Source organism: Dermacentor variabilis, chromosome 11, assembly GCF_050947875.1.
Source record: "Dermacentor variabilis isolate Ectoservices chromosome 11, ASM5094787v1, whole genome shotgun sequence".
Lineage (NCBI taxonomy): Eukaryota > Metazoa > Arthropoda > Arachnida > Ixodida > Ixodidae > Dermacentor > Dermacentor variabilis.
Genome location: NC_134578.1, coordinates 126,215,318 through 126,236,393, shown reverse-complemented (window position 1 = coordinate 126,236,393; position 21,076 = coordinate 126,215,318). Strand labels below are relative to the sequence as shown.

The 21,076-nt window shown below is 48.8% G+C and overlaps 1 pseudogene; it reads left to right on the top strand.

The window, feature by feature from the left end:
- Nucleotides 1-1,153: 1,153 nt before the first annotated feature.
- On the top strand, nt 1,154-1,327 carry LOC142565008 (U2 spliceosomal RNA; annotated as a pseudogene).
- The last annotated feature ends 19,749 nt before the right edge of the window (nt 1,328-21,076 follow it).

Genomic DNA, 21,076 nt, shown 5'->3' with positions numbered 1-21,076 from the left:
GGACTTCTGCATATCAAAACGACCACACGACTTCTAGCCCTAAAAACGGCCCGGTACTTAGGCAACTCAGCCGATTACATAGGCAAGGGCCTAATGTTGTATTGGAGTAGTACGAATCGAAGAGTTTTAGACTGTAGTAAACCTCCAGGACCACAAGCAGAGTTCCTCTCGGAATTCTATAAGGCTGCCGCTGCCACGAAAACCATGTTAGAGAAGGAAGCACGCGGAATTAACATAGACACAGATTCACCCGCCAGAATCACCGAGACTATAACAGAAATCCAATTACCAATTGAGGACAAGGAAAAAATGAACCACATAAAGGAAACCCAACTAAAGAATGCAAAGCTCCCCAAAGAAGTACAAGACTACGACGTCAAACAGAAATGGAAGGCGCTCCCGACCCGGCAGAGACTGCACAGAATGGGCATCGTACCAAGTGACCGTTGCCCCAACTGCAACTACACGGAAACAGCAGACCACGCCCTTTTCGAGTGTGTCGCCGCGAAAACCGTTTGCGGCAAGTTCTAAACATTTTCGGAGTACGGCCTCAGGCAACGCAGCAGAAAACTAAAGGCAAATTTGCCAACGTAGTACGAATCTGCACAATGTACGGCATATGGAAGCGTAGATGCCTCGCAGAGGTAAGGAGAACACCGGTGAGGGCAGCCTACCCCACCCTCCAGAGGATAAGCCTGCTTCTGTGGGATCATCTGAATGAGGAACTTGGCGCCACAGGGGAGGAAAACTTCCTCCGGCGCTGGCACACAAGATTTTTTATTCATAAAAATAGGCAACTCCTGTACCCACTGATGCCGTACTAATGCCCCCCTCCAACGTTCCACTCGGGAATAAACCAATTTGCGGCAGTATGGTGAGTAGAACGCAGCCCCCTAGCGTTGCAACAGTAGATGCCCGCAGGGATACGCATAGGAGGCATAAGGTTCAAAGGTTGTTCAATGATTTTCTCCTTGCTTCATTAAATCTTTATGACTCTTGAGTAACCCTAGCATTGTGTAATGCAGCATGGCTTCACTTTGTAAAACAACCCGACAAAGTGCGATGGTCACGAGAGCGCCTGAAAATTGTATAGCAATAAGTGAATTGTACACTGTTAATCTGTGTTCACACGAAATCATTTGATGGATCAATAAAAACTTCCCTTGGTGTAGTATCTGTTCTTATCAGCGTAATATCTGATACGGGTTCTATATGAACCCACGATATTAAACCTATTTTTGGAAGTTGGCGGAGTGCTTGAAGCCTGCTTCACCTCCGCCGCAGGTCGGCCCGGTATCGCACTACCTCCGGGACCGGCCCCCGCTCACTTAGGTGAGACTTCATTCAATCAAAATGAAGAACACAAGCTCGAAGCGAGCACTGACTTGACACGCACCATTCATATACCATACGCAACGATGCCGGTTGGCGGACCACGAGAGTAATCAAACGACCACTCCATCTGTGTGTAGCGTCGCACTTCTTGCCGCGCAAATGGGACAGCCGCACCAGCAAATTTCTAATTGCGGCCTTCCAGAAAAATAAATGACAGCAAAAGAAAGAACCAGGAGGGAGAATCGGCAAATTATGTCTAAGAAATAGAATTGTTATTTATCCGATGTTTCTCTGTGCAGTAATCAGCCACTAGAGGACGGTGGGGGGGGGGGGGGGGGTATGATTAGCCGTGGGTTTGGCAACCAATGTGAATCCCGCTAAAGAAAATCCCAATAAAATCCCAATAAAGAAAGGCGTCAGGCAGGGAGATACGATATCTCCAATGCTATTCACAGCGTGTTTACAGGAGGTATTCAGAGACCTGGATTGGGAAGAATTGGGGATAAAAGTTAATGGAGAATACCTTAGTAACTTGCGATTCGCTGATGATATTGCCTTGCTTAGTAACTCAGGGGACCAATTGCAATGCATGCTCACTGACCTGGAGAGGCAAAGCAGAAGAGTGGGTCTAAAAATTAATATGCAGAAAACTAAAGTAATGCTTAACAGTCTCGGGAGAGAACAGCAATTTACAATAGGCAGTGAGGCACTGGAAGTCGTAAGGGAATACATCTACTTAGGGCACGTAGTGACGGCGGATCCGGATCATGAGACGGAAATAATCAGAAGAATAAGAATGGGCTGGAGTGCGTTTGGCAGGCAGTCCCAAATGATGAACAGCAGGTTGCCGTTATCCGTCAAGAGAAAAGTATATAATAGCTGTGTCTTACCAGTACTCACCTACGGGGCAGAAACCTGGAGGCTTACGAAAAGGGTTCTACTCAAATTGAGGACGACACAACGAGCTATGGAAAGAAGAATGATAGGTGTAACGTTAAGGGATAAGAAAAGAGCAGATTGGGTGAGGGAACAAACGCGAGTTAATGACATCTTAGTTGAAATCAAGAAAAAGAAATGGGCATGGGCAGGACATCTAATGAGGAGGGAAGATAACCGATGGTCATTAAGGGTTACGGACTGGATCCCAAGGGAAGGGAAGCGTAGCAGGGGGCGGCAGAAAGTTAGGTGGGCGTATGAGATTAAGAAGTTTGCAGGGACGGCATGGCCACAATTAGTACATGACCGGGGTTGTTGGAGAAGTATGGGAGAGGCCTTTGCCCTGCAGTGGGCGTAACCAGGCTGATGATGATGATGATGATGATGATGATGTGAATCCCGCTCAAAGCCAACACTGGATTTTAGAGTTCACTATTGCTTGGATCCGTAAACCACAGCGCCAACGCAAGCTCGCCCTGCCGAAATCCGCTGCTCTAGTGGAATAAAGATTCCGTATGAAAGAAAAGTAGAGTGCCCGATTTCTGGCAACTACTGTGCAGCCTTTGTGTGCACATTTTCGCAGCAGTGGCAGCGAGCGCCTCGAAAACAAACTGTCGTGTGGCCAAGTCTTGCGAAATATATTCAGCGGTTCAAAGGTGCCCCAGCTTTCCAACCTGTATGTTATGAAGACCTGTTGCTACCTTTTCATCATCATCCTCCTGGCTACGCCCACTGCAGGGCAAAGGCCTCTCCCATAATTATCCAAGTACCCCGGTCACGTGCTAATTGTCGCCATGTAGTCCCTGCACATTTCCTAATCTAATCTGCCCTCCCAACTTTCTGCCACCCCCTGCTACGCTTCCCTTCTCTTGGAATTGAGTCCGTAACCCTTAATGGCCATCTTCCCCCCACATTGCATGCCCATTTCTTTTTCATGGTTTAAACTAAGGTGCCATAACTCGCGTTTGTTCGCTCGCCCCTCAATCTGCTCTATTCCTATCCCTCGTGACGCTACACCCATCATCTTTCTTGCCAAAGCTCGTTGCGCCGCCCTCAATTACCCTTCGATAATCCTTAAAGCTTTCCGTTGGGGCACTCGTGGCATCTTTCTCGTTTATGTAAGGCAACTTATTTTTTTCAGTTTTGGGGGGAAACTCTATGTGCTAGGCGCGATTGTGTCCCCGGCACCGCTCTCAATAAGATGGCGGCGCCCAGGCTTTTTGCCTGTTGTTTCGGCTTAACGCAGAACACGCGCAGGGCAGTGAAGCCGCGTTGAAGGGGCAAAGAGTAGCGCAGTGAAGCGCATGCACGGGCGAAAAACGCAAATATTAGCCAAAAATACAACCAATGAATGTGTGTGGTTTAGTGGCGCAAGGGCCAGATATGGCCAAAGAGCGCCAAGACAGTGTTAGTCACTTCGCGGTGGAATGATGAGTTCTGTGACGAAGATGTGACTTGGCTGTAAAGTGGCCTAAAATAGTCGCTGTAAAGTGCGTAAAGTCTACGTGGTATAAAATTATGGCGATGACTTGTGACGAATACTATGAAGATTAAAATCCATAGTAGAAGAATGATGCAAAATATAAAATATATAAGATCGTAAAATTACATGGAGCACTGCTGCCTCGCCAGAGCCCTTGAAACACAAGGGCCTAGAGGCATGTGCTATACTAAACAGCTATCGCAGCGGCATCCTCTGAAGAGAGGACCCGCTACGAACATGTGGGGCTAAAAACATGCAAGACAACATCTTTCAGAAAACTTAGGACTGCGTTGGTGTCAAATAAAGGTTCTGGGCCGAGTAGCATTACGGGATGTAGGGGGATGTGCTGCCGGTATGCTAGGGAAAAATGTTTCCTTCTTTCAGATTCGGCTGCCCGACACTCCAGGAGGACGTGGAGGACGGTCAGCCTCTCCCCGCATCTACCACAGGTTGGAGGATCATTTCCAGTGAGCAGAAAGTTATGCGTGCCAAACGTGTGTCCTATTCTGAGGCGACAGAATAGGACATCTGTTCGCCGTGATTTTGTTACGGAGGGCCAAGAAACTAACTGTGGCTTTATTACGTGCAGTTTATTATTTACTTCTGCGTCCCACATACGTTGCCAGTGGTTTCGCAGTTTTCTTCTTAAGAAAGGCTTCAGGTCTGTGACAGGGACCGAAGCAGTAGGACTAACTGCATGCAATGAAATGGATGTGGCCATCTGGTCCGCTAGTACGTTTCCCTCAATGCCCCTATGCCCAGGCACCCAGCATACAATCACATGTTGGTTGGATATATATGCTTTACACAGTACGGAGTAGAGTTCGTTAATTACCGGATTTTTGTGGTTACAGAATGACATCAAGGCCTTCACAACACTAAGGGAGTCCGTATATATAATTGATTTCTGGAGGTTTGATTTCTTTATATGCTTTACAACCGACAAGAGTGCGTAGGCCTCAGCCGTAAAGATACTGGTTTCCGGATGTAGTACGTCGGATTCCGAGAAGGATGGACCGACGGCTGCATAGGACACCCCGTCGCGTGACTTCGATGCATCTGTGTAGAACTCCGTGCAGGAATATTTGTACTGGAGTTCCCGGAAATGCATTTGGATTTCTATCTCAGGAGCATGCTTTGTCACTTGCACAAAAGATATATCGCATTGTATGAGCTGCCACTCCCAAGGAGGTAGCAGCTTCGCTGGATGCATTAGGCGGAGCTCGAGGAGTGGGACATGCATTTGATCACTAAGCTCCCTCACACGCAGCGAGAAAGGCTGTCTTACGGAGGGACGATTATGAAAGAGTGTAGCATATGTCATATCGTTAACGGTATTGAAACATGGATGTTGAGGGTTAGAGTGGACTTTCAGGAAATATGTTTGGCTGATGTATGTTCTCTGCAGATGTAGTGACCACTCATTTGATTCTGCATATAAACTTTCGATGGGACTTGTTCTGAAAGCTCCAGTGGCCAGTCGGATTCCTAGATGGTGGACCGGATCTAGCATCTTTAGCGCGCTCGGGGCTGCAGAATGATAGATCACGGCACCATAGTCCAACCGTGATCGAATGAGGCTCTTGTAAAGGTTCATTAAACATTTCCTGTCGCTGCCCCATGTTGTGTGGGATAGCACTTTAAGTAAGTTCATTGTTTTTAAGCATTTGACCTTGAGGTACTTTATGTGTGGAATAAAGGTTAATTTCGAATCAAGTATGATGCCTAAGAACTTGTGTTCTTTGTTCACAGGAATTTGCTGGCCATACATTACGATACTGGGTTCTGCAGTAAGCCCTCTTTTTCTTGTAAAAAGCACACAAGAACTTTTGTTGGGGTTAACTTTAAATCCGTTTTCTTCTGCCCATTTGGATACTTTGTTCAAGCCCTGTTGAACTTGCCTCTCACATACAGTAAGGTTGCAGGATTTGAAACCTATCTGTATGTCGTCTACGTAAACAGAATAAAAAATGGCTGGCGGTAATGAAGCACGAAGGGTGTTCATTTTCACGATAAAGAGAGTGCAGCTGAGTACACCTCCTTGAGGTACACCAGTTTCCTGTATAAAAGGTCGCGACAATACATTGCCGACTTTCACGCGGAATGTACGGTCGGACAGATAGCTTTCTATTAGCACGAGCATATTGCCACGGATGCCAATTCCCGACAAGTCTCTCAAGATTCCATAGCGCCACGTAGTGTCGTACGCCTTCTCCATATCGAGGAATACGGATAGGAAATATTGTTTATGTAGAAAGGCGTCGCGAATGTTTCCCTCAATGCGCACAAGGTGATCGGTTGTGGACCGCCCTTCTCTGAAGCCACACTGAAAGGGGTCGAGGATATTGTTGAGTTCAAGGAAATGTACTAGTCTGCGGTTAACCATTTTTTCAAAAAGCTTACAAAGACAATTTGTAAGAGCTATCGGACGGTAGCTTGCCGCCAAGGAAGGGTCTTTACCGTGCTTAAGAACAGGGACCACAATCGCTTCTTTCCATGTGGATGGGAGGTATCCCGTAGCCCAAATAACGTTGAGGAGCGTGAGTAGTGTAAGTTTGGTGTCAGTGTGTAAGTTTCTGATCATTTCGTACATGACTCTATCAGGTCCCGGTGCAGAGCTTTTGCATGTGGTCAAAGCAGCTCTCAACTCTGCAATACTGAACGGCCGGTTATAAGGTTCATTTTGTCTGGATTTTTGTATTATTGGCTTACATTCTTCTATTTGTTTGTATTTCAAAAATGATTGCGAATAGTGGTTTGAACTCGACACGCTCTCAAAGTGTTCTCCAAGTGTGTCCGCCTGATCTTTCAGTGTTTCACCTTGTGTGTTCACCAAAGGGAGTGAATATGTTTGTCGCCCTTTTATCCTATTGACCCTGTTCCAGACTTTGGTCTCATCTGTATAGGAGTTGATACCAGATAAAAACTTCTGCCAACTCTCTCTTCTGGCTTGTCGGCGGGTTCGCCTGCCTTGAGATTTTACTTTTTTGAAATTGATAAGATTCTCCGCAGTGGGGGAGGCGCGTAGCATCCCCCACGCTTTGTTCTGTTTCCTACGAGCAATCCTACAATCGTCGTTCCACCACGGGACACGCCGTTTGCATGCCAATCCATTTACTTGTGATATACATTTAGTTGCGGCATCTATTATGAAGGCTGTAAAATATTCCACGGCAGCATCAATTCCTAACGAGGACATGTCATCCCATGATATACTGGTTAAGTTTTGGAATTTCTCCCAGTCTGCTGTCTCAGTCTTCCACCTAGGAGCCTGTGGTGGATATTCGTCTTCTTTAAGTGTTCTTAATAGTACGGGGAAGTGGTCGCTTCCGTAGGGATCGCTGGTAACTTCCCATTCTAGTTCAGGCAGTATGGACGGAGAAACTATGCTCAGATCAAATGAAGAAAAAGTATTGTTTGCAAGACAGTAATATGTGGGTTTCTTCTTATTGAGAAGGCACGCACCAGAAGAGAAAAGGAACTGTTCAATAAGACGACCTCGCGAATCTATACGAGAGTCGCCCCACAGAGAGCTGTGCGCATTGAAATCGCCAAGAACAACGTAAGGTTCTGGCAATTGATCAATAAAGGATTGAAATTCGTGCTTCGTTAATTTGTAATGTGGGGGTATGTAAAGAGAGCTAATGGTGATGAGTTTGTTTAGGAGTACAGCTCGAACCGCCACTGCTTCGAGAGGCGTTTGTAGCTGTAAAAGTTGACATGCAATGCTCTTATGGATAGCAATGGCAACACCGCCCGATGATGCGACAGCACCATCGCGATCTTTGCGAAATGTTATATACTGTCGGAGAAAGTTTGTGTGTTTGGGTTTTAAGTTTGTTTCTTGTAAACACAGCAATTTGGGATTGTGTTTGTGGATTAGTTCTTGAACATCATCAAGGTTTCTAAGGAGACCTCTGACGTTCCACTGAATTATCTGTGTATCCATATTGGAGGTCAATAGGTGCTGTGTTTACGGAAACGGAAGAGATGCCTTAGATTACAGAGCCCTTTCGAGGCCCTGTAACAGGGGTTTTGCTCTTTCTGAAGCGTTCGAGCGAGTGTCGACGCTCCTTCGGCGCTAGGTGCGCCTTGAGGATAGGTGTTGTGTCCATTGCCTCTAGTGAGGCGCCGGACACGTGCTCTTGCGAGCGAGAAGTTACCAGGTAAGATCCCGCCTTGGAGGGCAAGACCCCTGTGCCCACCAGCCCGGAGGTCGATGGGGCTCCCTGAGGGATTTGGCTGCGCCGGCTGTTGCCAGCGCTGGAAAGGGCCGGGGAGGTTGGGGCAGCCTCGGCTGCGCCCACCTTCGGGGTCGATGGCCCCGTTTGCTGAGTAGGCGGAGCAGCGCTAGCTGCAACCGCCGCGGGGGCAGATGGCGTAACTGCCGACTCACTGCCTGTGGGTCGGACAGCCACCGGAGGCCGCTGTGACGCTGCCCCCTGACGCGCCACTTCGGCAAAGCTTTTCTTTGGCAGGTACACTACCCGCCTGCGTGCCTCTTTGAAGGATATATTCTCTTTTACTTTGATCGTTACTATTTCTTTTTCCTTCTTCCATGAGGGGCACGACCGCGAGTACGCGGCGTGATCCCCGTCACAGTTTACACAGTGGAAAGCGTTCTCACAAGCTTCAGAGGTGTGTTCTTGGGCACTACATTTAGCACAAGTCTGGCGGCCTCGGCAGCTCTGCGAGCTGTGACCGAAGCGCTGGCATTTGAAACAACGGAGTGGGTTTGGCACGTACGGCCTAACACGGAGCTTGATGTACCCGGCCTCGATTGACTCGGGCAAGATACTTGATCCAAAAGTAATTATTAGGTGCTTCGTCTGGATCTCTTTACCATCCCGCCTCATCTTAATTCTTCTGCGTTGATCACATTTTGTTCGCTGAAGCCCTCCAGGAGCTCCGCCTCAGTCAGGTCAATCAAATCATCATCTGACACAACACCACGGGTGGTGTTCATTGTACGGTGTGAGGTTACTGTTATGGGGTCTCCCCAAATGACACTAGTTTCTGTATATTCTCATATTGTTTCAGATCGCGGAGCTCCAAGAGGAGGTCACCGCTTCCCATTCTCGACACTTTGTAACCTGGACCAAAAACATCAGTCAAGGACTTTGAGACAAGGAATGGGGAAATGTTTCGAACTGCTTTGTTTGGCTTTTCAGAGTGGATAACGTGGAAGCGCGGGAAATTCTGGATTTGGTGTCCAAAAAACTTGAAGACATCGTCGGTGCGCCCTCGTTTCTGAGGGCGATCAACAAGGGAGGGGAAAGAAGTTTCCATGAAAATATGTGTACATTCGGCAACAGCGCCGACCGCCCACCATGGAGCCCAACGAGGGGACGCGGCAGAGCTTGCATACAAGTCTGCACGACGCCAGTCGTACGCCGTCACTATAACCGAATATGGTTTACCCAAGGTTGGATAGCCACACAGGGTTAACCCTTGCCGCCAAGGAGAAAGGAAGTAAATAGAAGAGAGAAGAACACAGGAAAGATGTAAAGTGAGAGATAAAGACGAAGGTTTGAGAAGAGAGAGACAGGAAAAGGCGACTACCGGTTTCCCCCGGGTGGGTCAGTCCGGGGGTGCCGTCTACGTGAAGCAGAGGCCAAAGAGGTGTGTTGCCGCCGCCGAGGGGCCGTAAAGGTCCAAACACCCGGCATTGGCTCAACCCCCAGGATCCCCTTTTCCCCGGACACGGCTAAGCCACGCACGGCTACACGCGGGAGGGTCCAACCCCCATGTGCTCGGGTACGTGGTGTCGCAACACACCAAACGCCTGCTGACGCAGACGCCCCTGCGGGGAAAAATACAACCAAGTCAGTTCAGTTTGTGCACTGAACTTGGTTGTGCAACCAAGTTCAGTTTGTGCATTGCGTTCGCCTAGAGAACATAAATGCGAGTGCCACAGCAGCCAAGTCAAAGGTTAGGATCGCGTATCATTTTTTTCTTGCCTTTTACTCCTGGGCCTGCGTGGCCCTAGCCCGGCCCTAGCATGCACACGAAAGTTATTATATAGTGAAAAGACAAAATAATGCAGTGCGGCTGTATCAGATCTATTTTGTGCGCTTTGTTCTTTGTGGACTACAGAGGTGTGCGTTATGAGAAAGTTTCAGTGCCCTTCTACTGTGACCTGCGAAGCTACATTTAAAACCACATTGGTTTGTGCGGTTATTGCTACAAACTGCGTGTGGGTGTGTTTCTTTTAGAGCGCAGCTCTTTGGCGTCCGTTCCTGGGTTTCGCGTCGTCGTCGGCGTTGTCGTCGGCCTCGTAACCAGCTCCGCCCCCCTTTCATCCCCCCAGCGCTAGCAGCGACCGACTGATACCGCTGGATGCCGCTGACGCCGCTAGAGAGTCAAGATAACGTGACTGCATAGAATACCGTCGCCGCCATGCAGAAAGAGGAGGAAAGGGTCCCCCCCCCCCTGTTCTTGTGTGGCGGATAGGGTGCTCTTCAGTTGCCGACGCGCCGGTTATTTCACGTAGGCCCCGGCACGTCGACGAATACGTGACCACCTTCCCACGGCTAGACCTGGTTCTTAGCGCTGCGGAAGCGAGGGTATCATATTGTTTGTGTCGGCATCGGCGGCGTTGTCCCTGAAACCAACTCCGCAGCTGGGGTTGACTCACTATCGGCGTCAGCGGCATCAGTCAGTCGCTGCTATCTCTTCCCTCCTCCCTTTATCGTGTTGTCCGCTTGCTGCGCGCGCTTCTGCCCCCATCGTTTGCCGCTGGGTGTACACGCCGCCCCCCTCCCCCCTCTTCCTGCGAGTCTCCGGTTGTCAAAGCGCCGGCTCGAACTTAATTCCTTTCTTCGCTCCTCCTCCAATGCAACCCCTGTGCGGTGGCAATCAGAGAGCCAGATCGGTGGCGGCGGATCTGTATATGTGCACCGCCCGAGCCGAAATTGCCGCTGCCGTTCGCCCTATGCGGTGGCAATCAGAGAGCCAGATCGGTGGGGGCTTGACATAAAGACAAACAGCAATTTCCTAACACTTATGCGGGAGAACATCCCGTTCCTCTCGCTCGTAACGCGTCCCACGGATGTGACAACCTCGCGAGGCACTTGTATAGATCTCGTCTTTGAGAATCAAGCATTGGTGTACCAAGTCGAACATATATCAGTCTATTTCTCCGACCACAAAGCTTCCTTCATGACTGTCAAGAACTGTTAGTGGAGTCTTTGTTAAAGGAATACGTGTGAAAAATAAAAAAGAAATTCTGTGATAGCGCATACATGTGTTGCTCGATTTCTTTGCCTCAATCTATCGAAAAGGTGAAACAGCTTATTTGCTGCGCTCAAATTTCGCATTAGGAAGTAACGTAATCGTCGGTAATTTTTTTTTATGACGAAGATCTTTGAGCTGGCCGCCCTGTGCTCCGACTTGAGGGCGGAGGCGGCCACGGAGCGCGGCGCGACCCTTGCGTTGCAGGGCCAGCTTATCGAGGCGCGTCGCGAGGCCGCTGAGTTGCGGAGACGCCTGGCGGTCATTGAGGCCGGCCTGGGCGGCCCTGTGATCGAAGTGACTTGCCGGGGGCTCACCGGTCGCGGTCCTGCCGCGCCTGCGGGCAAGGCCGCCGCGCCCTCGGGCGCCCGCGGGCCGCATGGATTACGCGGCCGCGTTGAAGGCGGGCCTTGCGCCCTCTGCCGGCGCGGTCCGAGCCGGACCCGGTGGTGCTGCGGCGGCGGACGCCGAGGTGACGGGGCCCGGCACGCAACACAAGCACGTTGCCTTCTTGACGCCGGCTCGAGACGTGCTCCGGCTTCTGAAGACCAACGTGGACCCGACCGACAAAGACATCCGGGACGTCACCCTGCGCCACACGAGGTACGGGTTGACCGTGTTCACTGACAACAGGCAATCGATTGAGAATTTAGAAAAGGCGATAGGCGGCAACGCGGTCACGCGCGCGGCCATAATCATGCGAGTCGCAAACCCCATGTTAAATTCTCGGGAGTTGATCCCGACGTCGGCCTCGACGAGTTTATGAAACTCTTAAACGAACCAAAGAAGGGGCTTGAGTTAGATTTCGAGCAATGTAAGGTTCGCGTGGCGTTCCGCGAGAGGGCGGGCACGCGCGCGTATGTGGCAGAGGTAGACCGGGACGGTTTTCGCAGGATTATGTCGCGACCGCGCCTGTCTGTCGGCAGGACGTCGGTGCGCGCGAGGGAGGACCTGCACGTGCCGACGTGCAATAATTGTGCGACATACGGTTACGGGCGCACGACGTGCCCGCACAAGGCGGACCCGGCCAAGGCACAATGTATGAAGTGCGGCGGTAACCATCTGGCTGTGACCTGTAAGGTGAAGATGGGTGACATCGCGGTGTGTTGCTCGGAGTGCGGCAGGGCGGGCCGCTGTGACAAGAGCCACCCCACCGGTTTTCCTGATTGCCCGGTCCTTGTAGAGAAGGTGGCCCGCCTCTGAGCGCGCACCCAGTACGGCGAACCCCAGTAGAAAGAGCGCCGAAGGGTGGGGGGGTGCGAGCGGAGCGGCGCAACGGCGGACCGGCGAGCGTCGCGGACACACCGGCTCGAGTGTCGACATATAACAACCGGAAGCGACGGTATTATTGCAGCTTAATTTGGACCACGCGAAGCGCGCGCCGGCGGCCGCGACGCGTCGGATGCAAGAACTTAATATCTCGATCGCGGCTATTAACGACCCGCCTTGTACGAAAAAAGTGAGACCACAACTGCCGCCGGATTTCGAGTATTTTGGAATAGAAGAGGAGCTGCTCAGCGCCGTATTCGTCCGCCGCCCGCACTTCGACGTCTTCCCGGTGTACGTCTCCCGGCGGGTGGTCGCGGTGCGGTGCACTGCAAAACACCGCGGGTGGTTGCTCGTCGCGGCGTACGCGCCGCCGCACTGCTCCATAGAGCCCACCCTCGATGAAATTTCGGCGTGCTTAGACGAAAACAAAACGCAAGAAGTCTTGGTCATGGGCGACCTTAACGCTAAACACGCCAGGTGGGGTCCGCGAGCCAACGACAACCACGGCTCTCGCGTGATCGAGTTTGCGGCGGCGCGAGCGTTGGTCGTCCTGAATGACGCGGCGTCCCCCCCCCACCTACTCCAACATCTACACGGCCAGTTGGATAGACGTGACGCTGGCGACCCCCGCGCTCGTCCGTCGAGGGTACAGGTGGAGCGTGTCGTCGGACGTGACGTTCTCCTAGAACCGAGCAATCGATATGGTGCTGCACAGCGACAGCGTGCGAGGGAGACGTTTAACCAAGTGCGGCCGACAAAACTTTGTTGCCGAATTGCGAGACCTCCGGTGTTTCGAGCGGGCTAGCGGCGCGAACAACTGCTCGCCGCAGGCGCTTGACATGATGCTCAATAAAATGTATGAGATCATTGATAAAACACGTCGCAAACATCTCAGGCCGGTCCTCCCGCACAAGCCGGGAAAGAGCTGGTGGACACCGGACCTACAGCTCGAGAAGAGCCGAACGCGGGCCCTGCGGCGCCGATTCCAGAGATGCCGGGATGACGCGCTGCGGCCGATCCACCGCCAGAGATACAGCGAGGCGCTCGCGAAATTCCGTCGCAGGATCGAAAACGCGAAGGTGACGGACGCGCGCGAGCGGTGCGAGGAGTGCAGCCGCAAGTCGTTGTTTTGTGCGCCGTTCCGGGCGGCTTTCGGCAAAGGCAAAGGACGACTACATTTACCACCGTTGAAAACACCAGACGGCGGTCGGACGGAAAGCGTCCTGCAGTCGGCCGAACTGCTTTTAAACTCCCTGATCGCTAAAGACGACCCTGACACGGACCTGCCATCACCTGAAGCGATCCGCGAGCAGAGCGCGCGGCCCTATGCATCGCACGAGCGGGACCATCAGTTCACCGCCGGGGAGCTACACTGTAAACGTAAATAACTCCCAGGTGCGAGTAAACAGCTTGTCCTCTAGGGACCCCCCGGTTGGAAGTTTATTATACTCCGTATGATCGGAGTATAATTTTTACTCCGAGCGGGCGCAGTTTTTCCGTGGTGAATTCGGAGTATTTGCTCGTGTTTTTTACTCCGACTGGACGGAGTTATCGCGTGGCGCACTGGGAGTATTTTATCGCTTATTTACTCCGGCTGGCCGGAGTTCTGTGGCGCACTGGGAGTATTTTTTTGCTTTTTTACTCCGGCTGGGCGGAGTTCTTCCGTGGTGCATTGTTAGTATTTTTTCGCTTCTTTACTCCGGTTGGGCGGAGTTCTCCCGTCGTAAAATCGGAGTATGTTCTCCTTTTTTACTCCGGTTGGGCGGAGTTCTTACGTGGTAAAATCGGAGTATGTTCTCGTTTTTTTTACTCCGGTCGGGCGGAGTTCTTACGTGGTCAAATCGGAGTATGTTCTCGTCTTTTTACTCCGGTCGGGCGAAGTTTTTCCTTGGTGCATTGGGAGTCTTTTTCGCTTATTTACTCCGGTTGGGCGGAGTTCTTACGTGGTAAAATCGGAGTATGTTCTCGTTTTTTTACTCCGGCTGGGCGGGGTTTTTTCGTGGTGCATTGGGAGTATCATTTCCCTTTTTTACTCCGGCTGGGCGGAGTTCTTACATGGTGAAATCGGAGTATGTGCTCGTTTTTTTGACTCCGGCTGGGCGGAATATTTGCGGGGTGCATTGGGAATATTTTCTCGTTTTTTTACTCCGCCTGGCCGGAATTCGTTAGTGTGTTGGGAGCATTTTTAATTACACTTCGTGCTTCATGGAGACTCTGGAGGAGCCATTGGTAATAGCTGTTTATTAACCACTGATAAGACAATTTGCATTGGCTGCTGGTAGCATATGCTATTTCAAGAAAGAGACTTCGAAACCAGAAGGCTGCTTTCTGCTGGAAAGGGCAGTAAGACCAAAAACATCTTTTCTATCACAGAAACACATACCACTACAGGAAAAATAAAACAATGTTCAGTATTTCACACACACGTTACAAAAGATGCAGTCAACAGTCGGCTCAAAAAACTGACTTGAGGGCAAAAGTTATGGTGCTAACCAAACGAAGATGAACTGAGACACAAACGGCATATGCAGGTGCCAACTGTTTATTAACCAAAAACCGTGCAATTTTATAGATGAAACCTGAGTGCAAAGTAATCACACCAATGATGAACAAGTGTGGTGGAAGCCAACAGCGCACATAAGCCAGTGATTGGAACTTAAATGTCACGGCAGGTACACATAAACACACATGCATTGCAGGTGCAAGCGGAGTAGCAGCCCAAATAGGGCAGCCGCACACGTGTCTTGGCAATTACAGGCCATCTTTTGTAAACGAAATTTCTTTGTCACTTAATGCTCGTGACGGCGTGATAGCACACTTAATTCATTCTTTTTATTAAGAATGCCTCGACTATCTCTTTCAGTGCAGTTTTTTGCTTTCCTCAGAAAGGTTGTTTGGTACAGGAATGGCACACAATCACCTAGCTTGTAGTGGTCTGCCAAGTGCCCATCCATGTTGCTGTTGACCGCCAACCGGTGCTCTCGATTGTTTAAGCATCGTCCCATGTGTCCAGTATACACTCCGCCGCAGCATGGGAATATTGCAAACTGCATCACTAACACAATCGGTGCAGCATGTTAGCGATGTGGTTCACAATATTACCCTAACCTCCAGCAGGGTGTATATTGTACAAACGGGACAATGCTTCAACGATCGAGTGTGCCAGTTGGCTGTCAATAGCAACATGGGTGGGCACTTGGCAGACCACAGCAAGCATTGTGGTTGTGCGCAACTCCTGGGCCAACTATTTCTAAGGAAAACAAAAAACTGCACTGAAAGGGAAATAATCGAGGCATTTTAAATAAAAAGATAAGGAAATAAGTGCATTAAAGAATGCTGTCACTAGCATTAAGTGACAAACAAATTTCATACATAAAGGACAGTCTGTAATCACCGCCATGATCAGAATGCACAGCTGCCACATTTGGTTTGCTAATCCACTTGCACCTTTAATGCACGCATGTTCCTGTGTACTTGCCATAATTCAGTTCAGATCACTGTTATGAGTGATGTTAGCTCCTATCACATTTAAGTTTATTATTACTGTTTACTTTTCACTCAAGTTTCACGTTAGAGTTGCATGGTTTCTGGTGGATAAGCCGTTGGAAGTTGGCAACTGTTTGTGCCCATTCGTCTCATTTTGTCTTCGTCTGCTTAGTGCCACAACCTTGGTCTTTAAGCCACGAACCAACTAGCTCAGTAACAAGTTTTGTTTAAAAGATTGACTACAAAAAATAAGAGGACGAAATACGTTCCATAAGAACCAAAAAAGAAGGAAGAGGTAAAGCATGTTCTACAAACACATATTTTAATCTGAATGCGCATATCGCAAAAATCTGATTCAAATAAACTTCTGTAACAAGAAATATTCATGAACTTCTTTTACATTGTGTCAGGATCGCTGATATTTGCAGGCTACACTTAGTAAATATTGCACTGACGCATTCAAAAGGAAAAATGCAAATTATGTATAAAAGCAAGAAATTACAGAAATTAAGCACCATTCTGCATATAACACAGAAGTTACAGAAGAACACAGACACGAAGTAGGCGCTGGCATGTGACAGGGATCTACTGTTGACCACGGTGTGTGGCATTTGGAATGCGAAGTTGCTCGGCAGCTCAGCTGCGACCGCGAAGAGATGTCAGCTACGAGGTTAGACTTTTCGCCATCGTTGCCTCTGTTGTTGCCAAAGTGTCGACTAGCGACAGTGATGAGGATGACACAGAAAGCAACAGCACGAACGAAACAGGCCCGACAGTGGCACAAACTGCGTGTTACGTCAGCCTCCTGAATGCAATCGTCGTGATGACAACGGCACCCCGCAATGAAAAGGTGCCCCGCAGCTTCTGTAGCGCTACCGCGCGTGTGCACGGAGAATATCCAATACCAACGAGGAATCTGCCATGCGAGTGTTTGCCAAGAGAGGGCTAGCTGAAAAGCTGGCTCACAGCTTCAGCAAGTTTGAGGCTGCTGTCGTCGCTGCTAGGCCACCACGGCATCAAACGAAAAGAACATGTTTGTCATGTGAAGTAAATAAATACTGCATGTTTTTCACTTTCATCGTACTCTCTCCGAGTTTCGTTTTTGACAGGTAAGTGGGCGATCTCATGCTATTTCGGTTAAGCAGTACTACCATTTAGTACATACTTTTTCCGAGCTCCGGCCAACTACGGTTTATTGACGTTTCACTGTACCAGAATTTAACAGCTCATACTGAACATTGTGGTTCGGATGTCTTAAATTGTTCGCTAGAGCTAACGAGATCACAGATCCAGGTTTGAAAAGAACCAACCCGGAAACAGTGCGGGGAGCAGACCTACGACAGTATGCAGCTTTGAGTAGCCAAGCACTTCAGCAGCCGTTGACATCATGGTGGCACTCCAACAATACGACCCCCGACCATCAGAAGTCAATAGCCAAGCTTGTTTTTAACATCGGGACCAACTAAATGGCGAAACAGTAAGCACCTACCTAGCGACTCTCAAGAAGCCTGCTGCAGACTGCAATTTCAAGCTGACCTCGAGGACATAAGCTACTGAGTCAACTTGCACATCAACAGTGAAAAAAATGTTTTTGCAATGCCAGAAGCGAAGTTTCTGGGATACAAAAATGATTCTAAGGGTGTCCATCCTACTGAAGACAAAGGCACAAGCGTGAACCAGCAAGTACGAACTGCAGTAATTTTTAGAGCTATTTGCATTCTATGACCCGTTCTTGGATCAGGCTACTGTTGCTAATAATTCATGCGAACTGCTCCAAAAAGAAGTTCCTTGGACTTGGTTGCCACGCTGTCAAAATTTATATAAATCCCTAACAGGTCTATTCTGGATGTGCTTTGTCCATGTGAAACATCCGCAGGCATAACAGTATGCATATCACAGAAATACAAAATGTAATTATTAATTGCACAAAATAATAATATTACACAATACTACACAATACACAATAATAATACACCAATACTGAATTCCGTAGCTATAAAAAACACCTGAGTAGTACACGTCTCATCTATACTTGGACACAAGTTAAGGATGCAAGGAAAGGACAGCTCATGTCGAGGTGTAAGTGAACACAAGAAAAGCTACTTTGCCCTCCTGAAGAATGCAGGCAAAAAAAAACGCCTTATGCTAGCTCAGACCATAAGCGCAGCTTATGTTAATAAGCTGCGCTTTTAACGCGATAGCGTTAAGGAGCTCGTGTCGCAGAAAAGCCGGTGTCGTCGGCGTCGGTGTCGGGTGTCGGCGTCGGCGTCCGCGGCGTTGGCCGTGAGCGATAAATCATGGCAGGCACTTCATAAATAAAAAGCAACTTCCAAGATGGGCTGGGTGGGAATCGAACCAGGGTCTCCGGAGTGTGAGACGGAGACGCTACCACTCAGCCACGAGTTCGATGCTTGAAAGCGGTACAAAAGCGCGTCTAGTGAATGCGGTGTTGCCTTAGAAACGAGCCGTAGAAAGTTATACTGCGGTGTATATCGGTAATTATGAGCATGTAACTTACAGAAGTCGCATTTACACGAATAGCGAAGTACGTTTCCGCTACATTTCTTCTGCGCTTACCACACACGCAGAGCCATCTTGCGGCAAACAATAGACCCCCTCCTCTCAATGTACGGCGCTGCCCCGACAGGTGGCGCGCCGCGCGCGCATTGGGGCTGTGCGCGGACCGGTGCCAGGCGCCTCGCGTCCCCGACTCCCTCTCCCCTGACGACGCTTCGCCGTACTCCCACACGGGTTGCAGAATCAAGCGCCGTTCCTTTCTTTAGATTACTATCTATCTATCTCTCTGCCCGTGCCGATCACGACGTTTGACTGGCGTAGATCGTTTCCCCCTCCGAGACACCGAGTTCTTTGCTTCGTTCCGTTTGTTCAGGCGCGCGTTTCGTTGCCGCGCCGAACGCTGCGTTGCTCGACGCTCACCGCGTGATAGGTGGGCGCAGAGTCCGATGCGGGGCGCCTCGTAAGTGATCACTGTCTGAGCGCATTGTCTTACACCCCTTGGCGGGTCGACGGCAACGCTGTCGCGTTCCACTCTTGAAGGCGAAGCTTAAGCGTCCTCCAATTTTCCTCCCCTACTTGATTTCTATGACTAGCCACAAGCAAGAATGGGCATTCTTGTTGATTTTGTACCTGCTGACGGCACAATATTCTGCCCACATAAAAGAAAGAGTGCAGGCTACAGCAATAAAAATTGTACAAGCTGCACTTTTCCTCCCCTACTTGATTTCTATATGACTAGCCACGAGCAAGAATGGGCATTCTTGTTGACTGTACCAGCTGACTGCACAATATTCTGCCCAAATAAAAGGGTGCAGGCTACAGCTATAAAAATTGCACTATGCTCTAAAACATTTAAAAGGCAGAATATAATTGCTAGAATACCAAAGTGGAGCACACAAATAAAATTCCACACTGTACACAAATCTGATCCACATGGGCATATATCACAGTTCCTAAAATACATGAAGCATACAAAGTGTGCTTGCAAAATAGCCAGCAGTAGAGACAAAAACTATATTCACTATAGCATTACAGCTAAACTGCCACGACTGCCTCACGAAGAAACTAACATCAGAAAAAAAAAGATCAGGTCTAACAATTGTCAATGTGCCTATTCCAGCAGGCCATGCCCCCTGCCTCATACTTAATTCTCACTTAAAGAGAACACTCACATAAGATTCAGTGACTAAAAAGAACTCTCGCATCACATTAAACATGACAAGTCACATTTGACAAAATGCAGGAATAGAAGCTAAAATAGAGAAAAATAACACATATGGCAACATACAAAATGGAAGAGTACCCAGCCACAGTTGCCTTATACCTAACTGGTTGTCCCAGCTAATTTGGACAAAGATTTAAAAAAAACGAGCTCTAGATAAATCATACAAACTGCACATTAGCAGTAGTCGTGTGTACTTACCAGTATTTTTTCATCACTAAATGTTAACCGATTGTTTTTATTTCTTCCACTTTTTAATTACTGCTTGAATCGCAACATGTCAATTCTGTTGTAGAGTGCCTCAAATAATCTGATTCAAGCATTTCTTTTGTGCCAAAATTTGCCTGGTTGTTTCTGCCAAGAAAAAAACAAAAGCTTGCAAAATAAAAAGAACACAGGGTGAAGTGCTTGCGCAACTGTTTTGTGTTGCACTCGCACTTGCAATGGGTGAACAAGCACGGTCGCAGTCCGATTCAAAATTTGCGCTTTCTTTCATTCGAATGAGTTCACGTGACAAAGAAACTTAGCACATCCTTTTTATCCAACGGGCAAATTACTCTAGCAGTCATCGACTTTCATCGTTCTCACACGCTTCACCCTTTCCGTTCCTTGAAACAAAATAAAAAGCTATTTCCTTCTCTTTCACAGTCTTAACCTCTTTATTGCTTCGTCAGCCCTTGGCTAGTACATGCATTTTCACCATTATGTGACGAGAACCAGAGGCCCAGATGCTGACAACCGGAGCATTGCCGTCACTCCCCTGTGACCAGTCAGGCTGCAACTGTGCTTGTTCACCCATTGCATGCGTGAGCGCAGTACACTACCAGTCACGCAAGTGTCTCATCGCATGGTTTATTTCGTATTTCGTGGGCCTTTGTATTTTCTTGGCAAAAATGTCCAGGCAAATTTAGCACAGACAAAATGCTTCAATCCGAGGTTATTTGAGGTGCTCTACAACTATATAATTGGTATGCTGAGATTCAAACAATAATTAAAAATGAGAACAAATAAAAACAATTAATATTTAGCAATGGAACAAGTACTGGTAAGTACACAGAACCACTGCTAACATGCAGTTGGTACGATTTCTCTAGACCTCGTGTTTTTTTTAAACCTTGGTCAAAGCTAACTGGGACACCCAATATACTGTGCAATGCCATTCGAGCTAACCATTTTTTCTAAGCAGGCAAAGAGTACTTAGAATTTAAACTTTGTACCACAACAGCAGTCTTACACATATTCATGCAACTTATTTGCCACTTTTCGACAAACTGTACAACGCACCTAAATAAAAAATTGGCAGTGGCTTAGCTCGGCTATGCCAGGTTATACGTAGCGAAAGCTAAGGCATAGCATAGTTAGCCTTGGTTAATCTTGATTGCAAGTCCAGGTTAGTTTGGTTGTTAGCTATGTTGCGGCGTTTAGCAGTCGTTCGGCGCGCTGTTCATCTGTTTCCTAGGCGATTTGTTTCCTCTTCATCTCGTTCCGATGTCGATTCCAGGCCTCCTGCTGCTTATAAGAATTGTCGCTGTCCATACTGCCGCCTCAACTGCGGTTGCGGTGCACGTGAGCTCTCCTTTTCAATCCTCTGACAT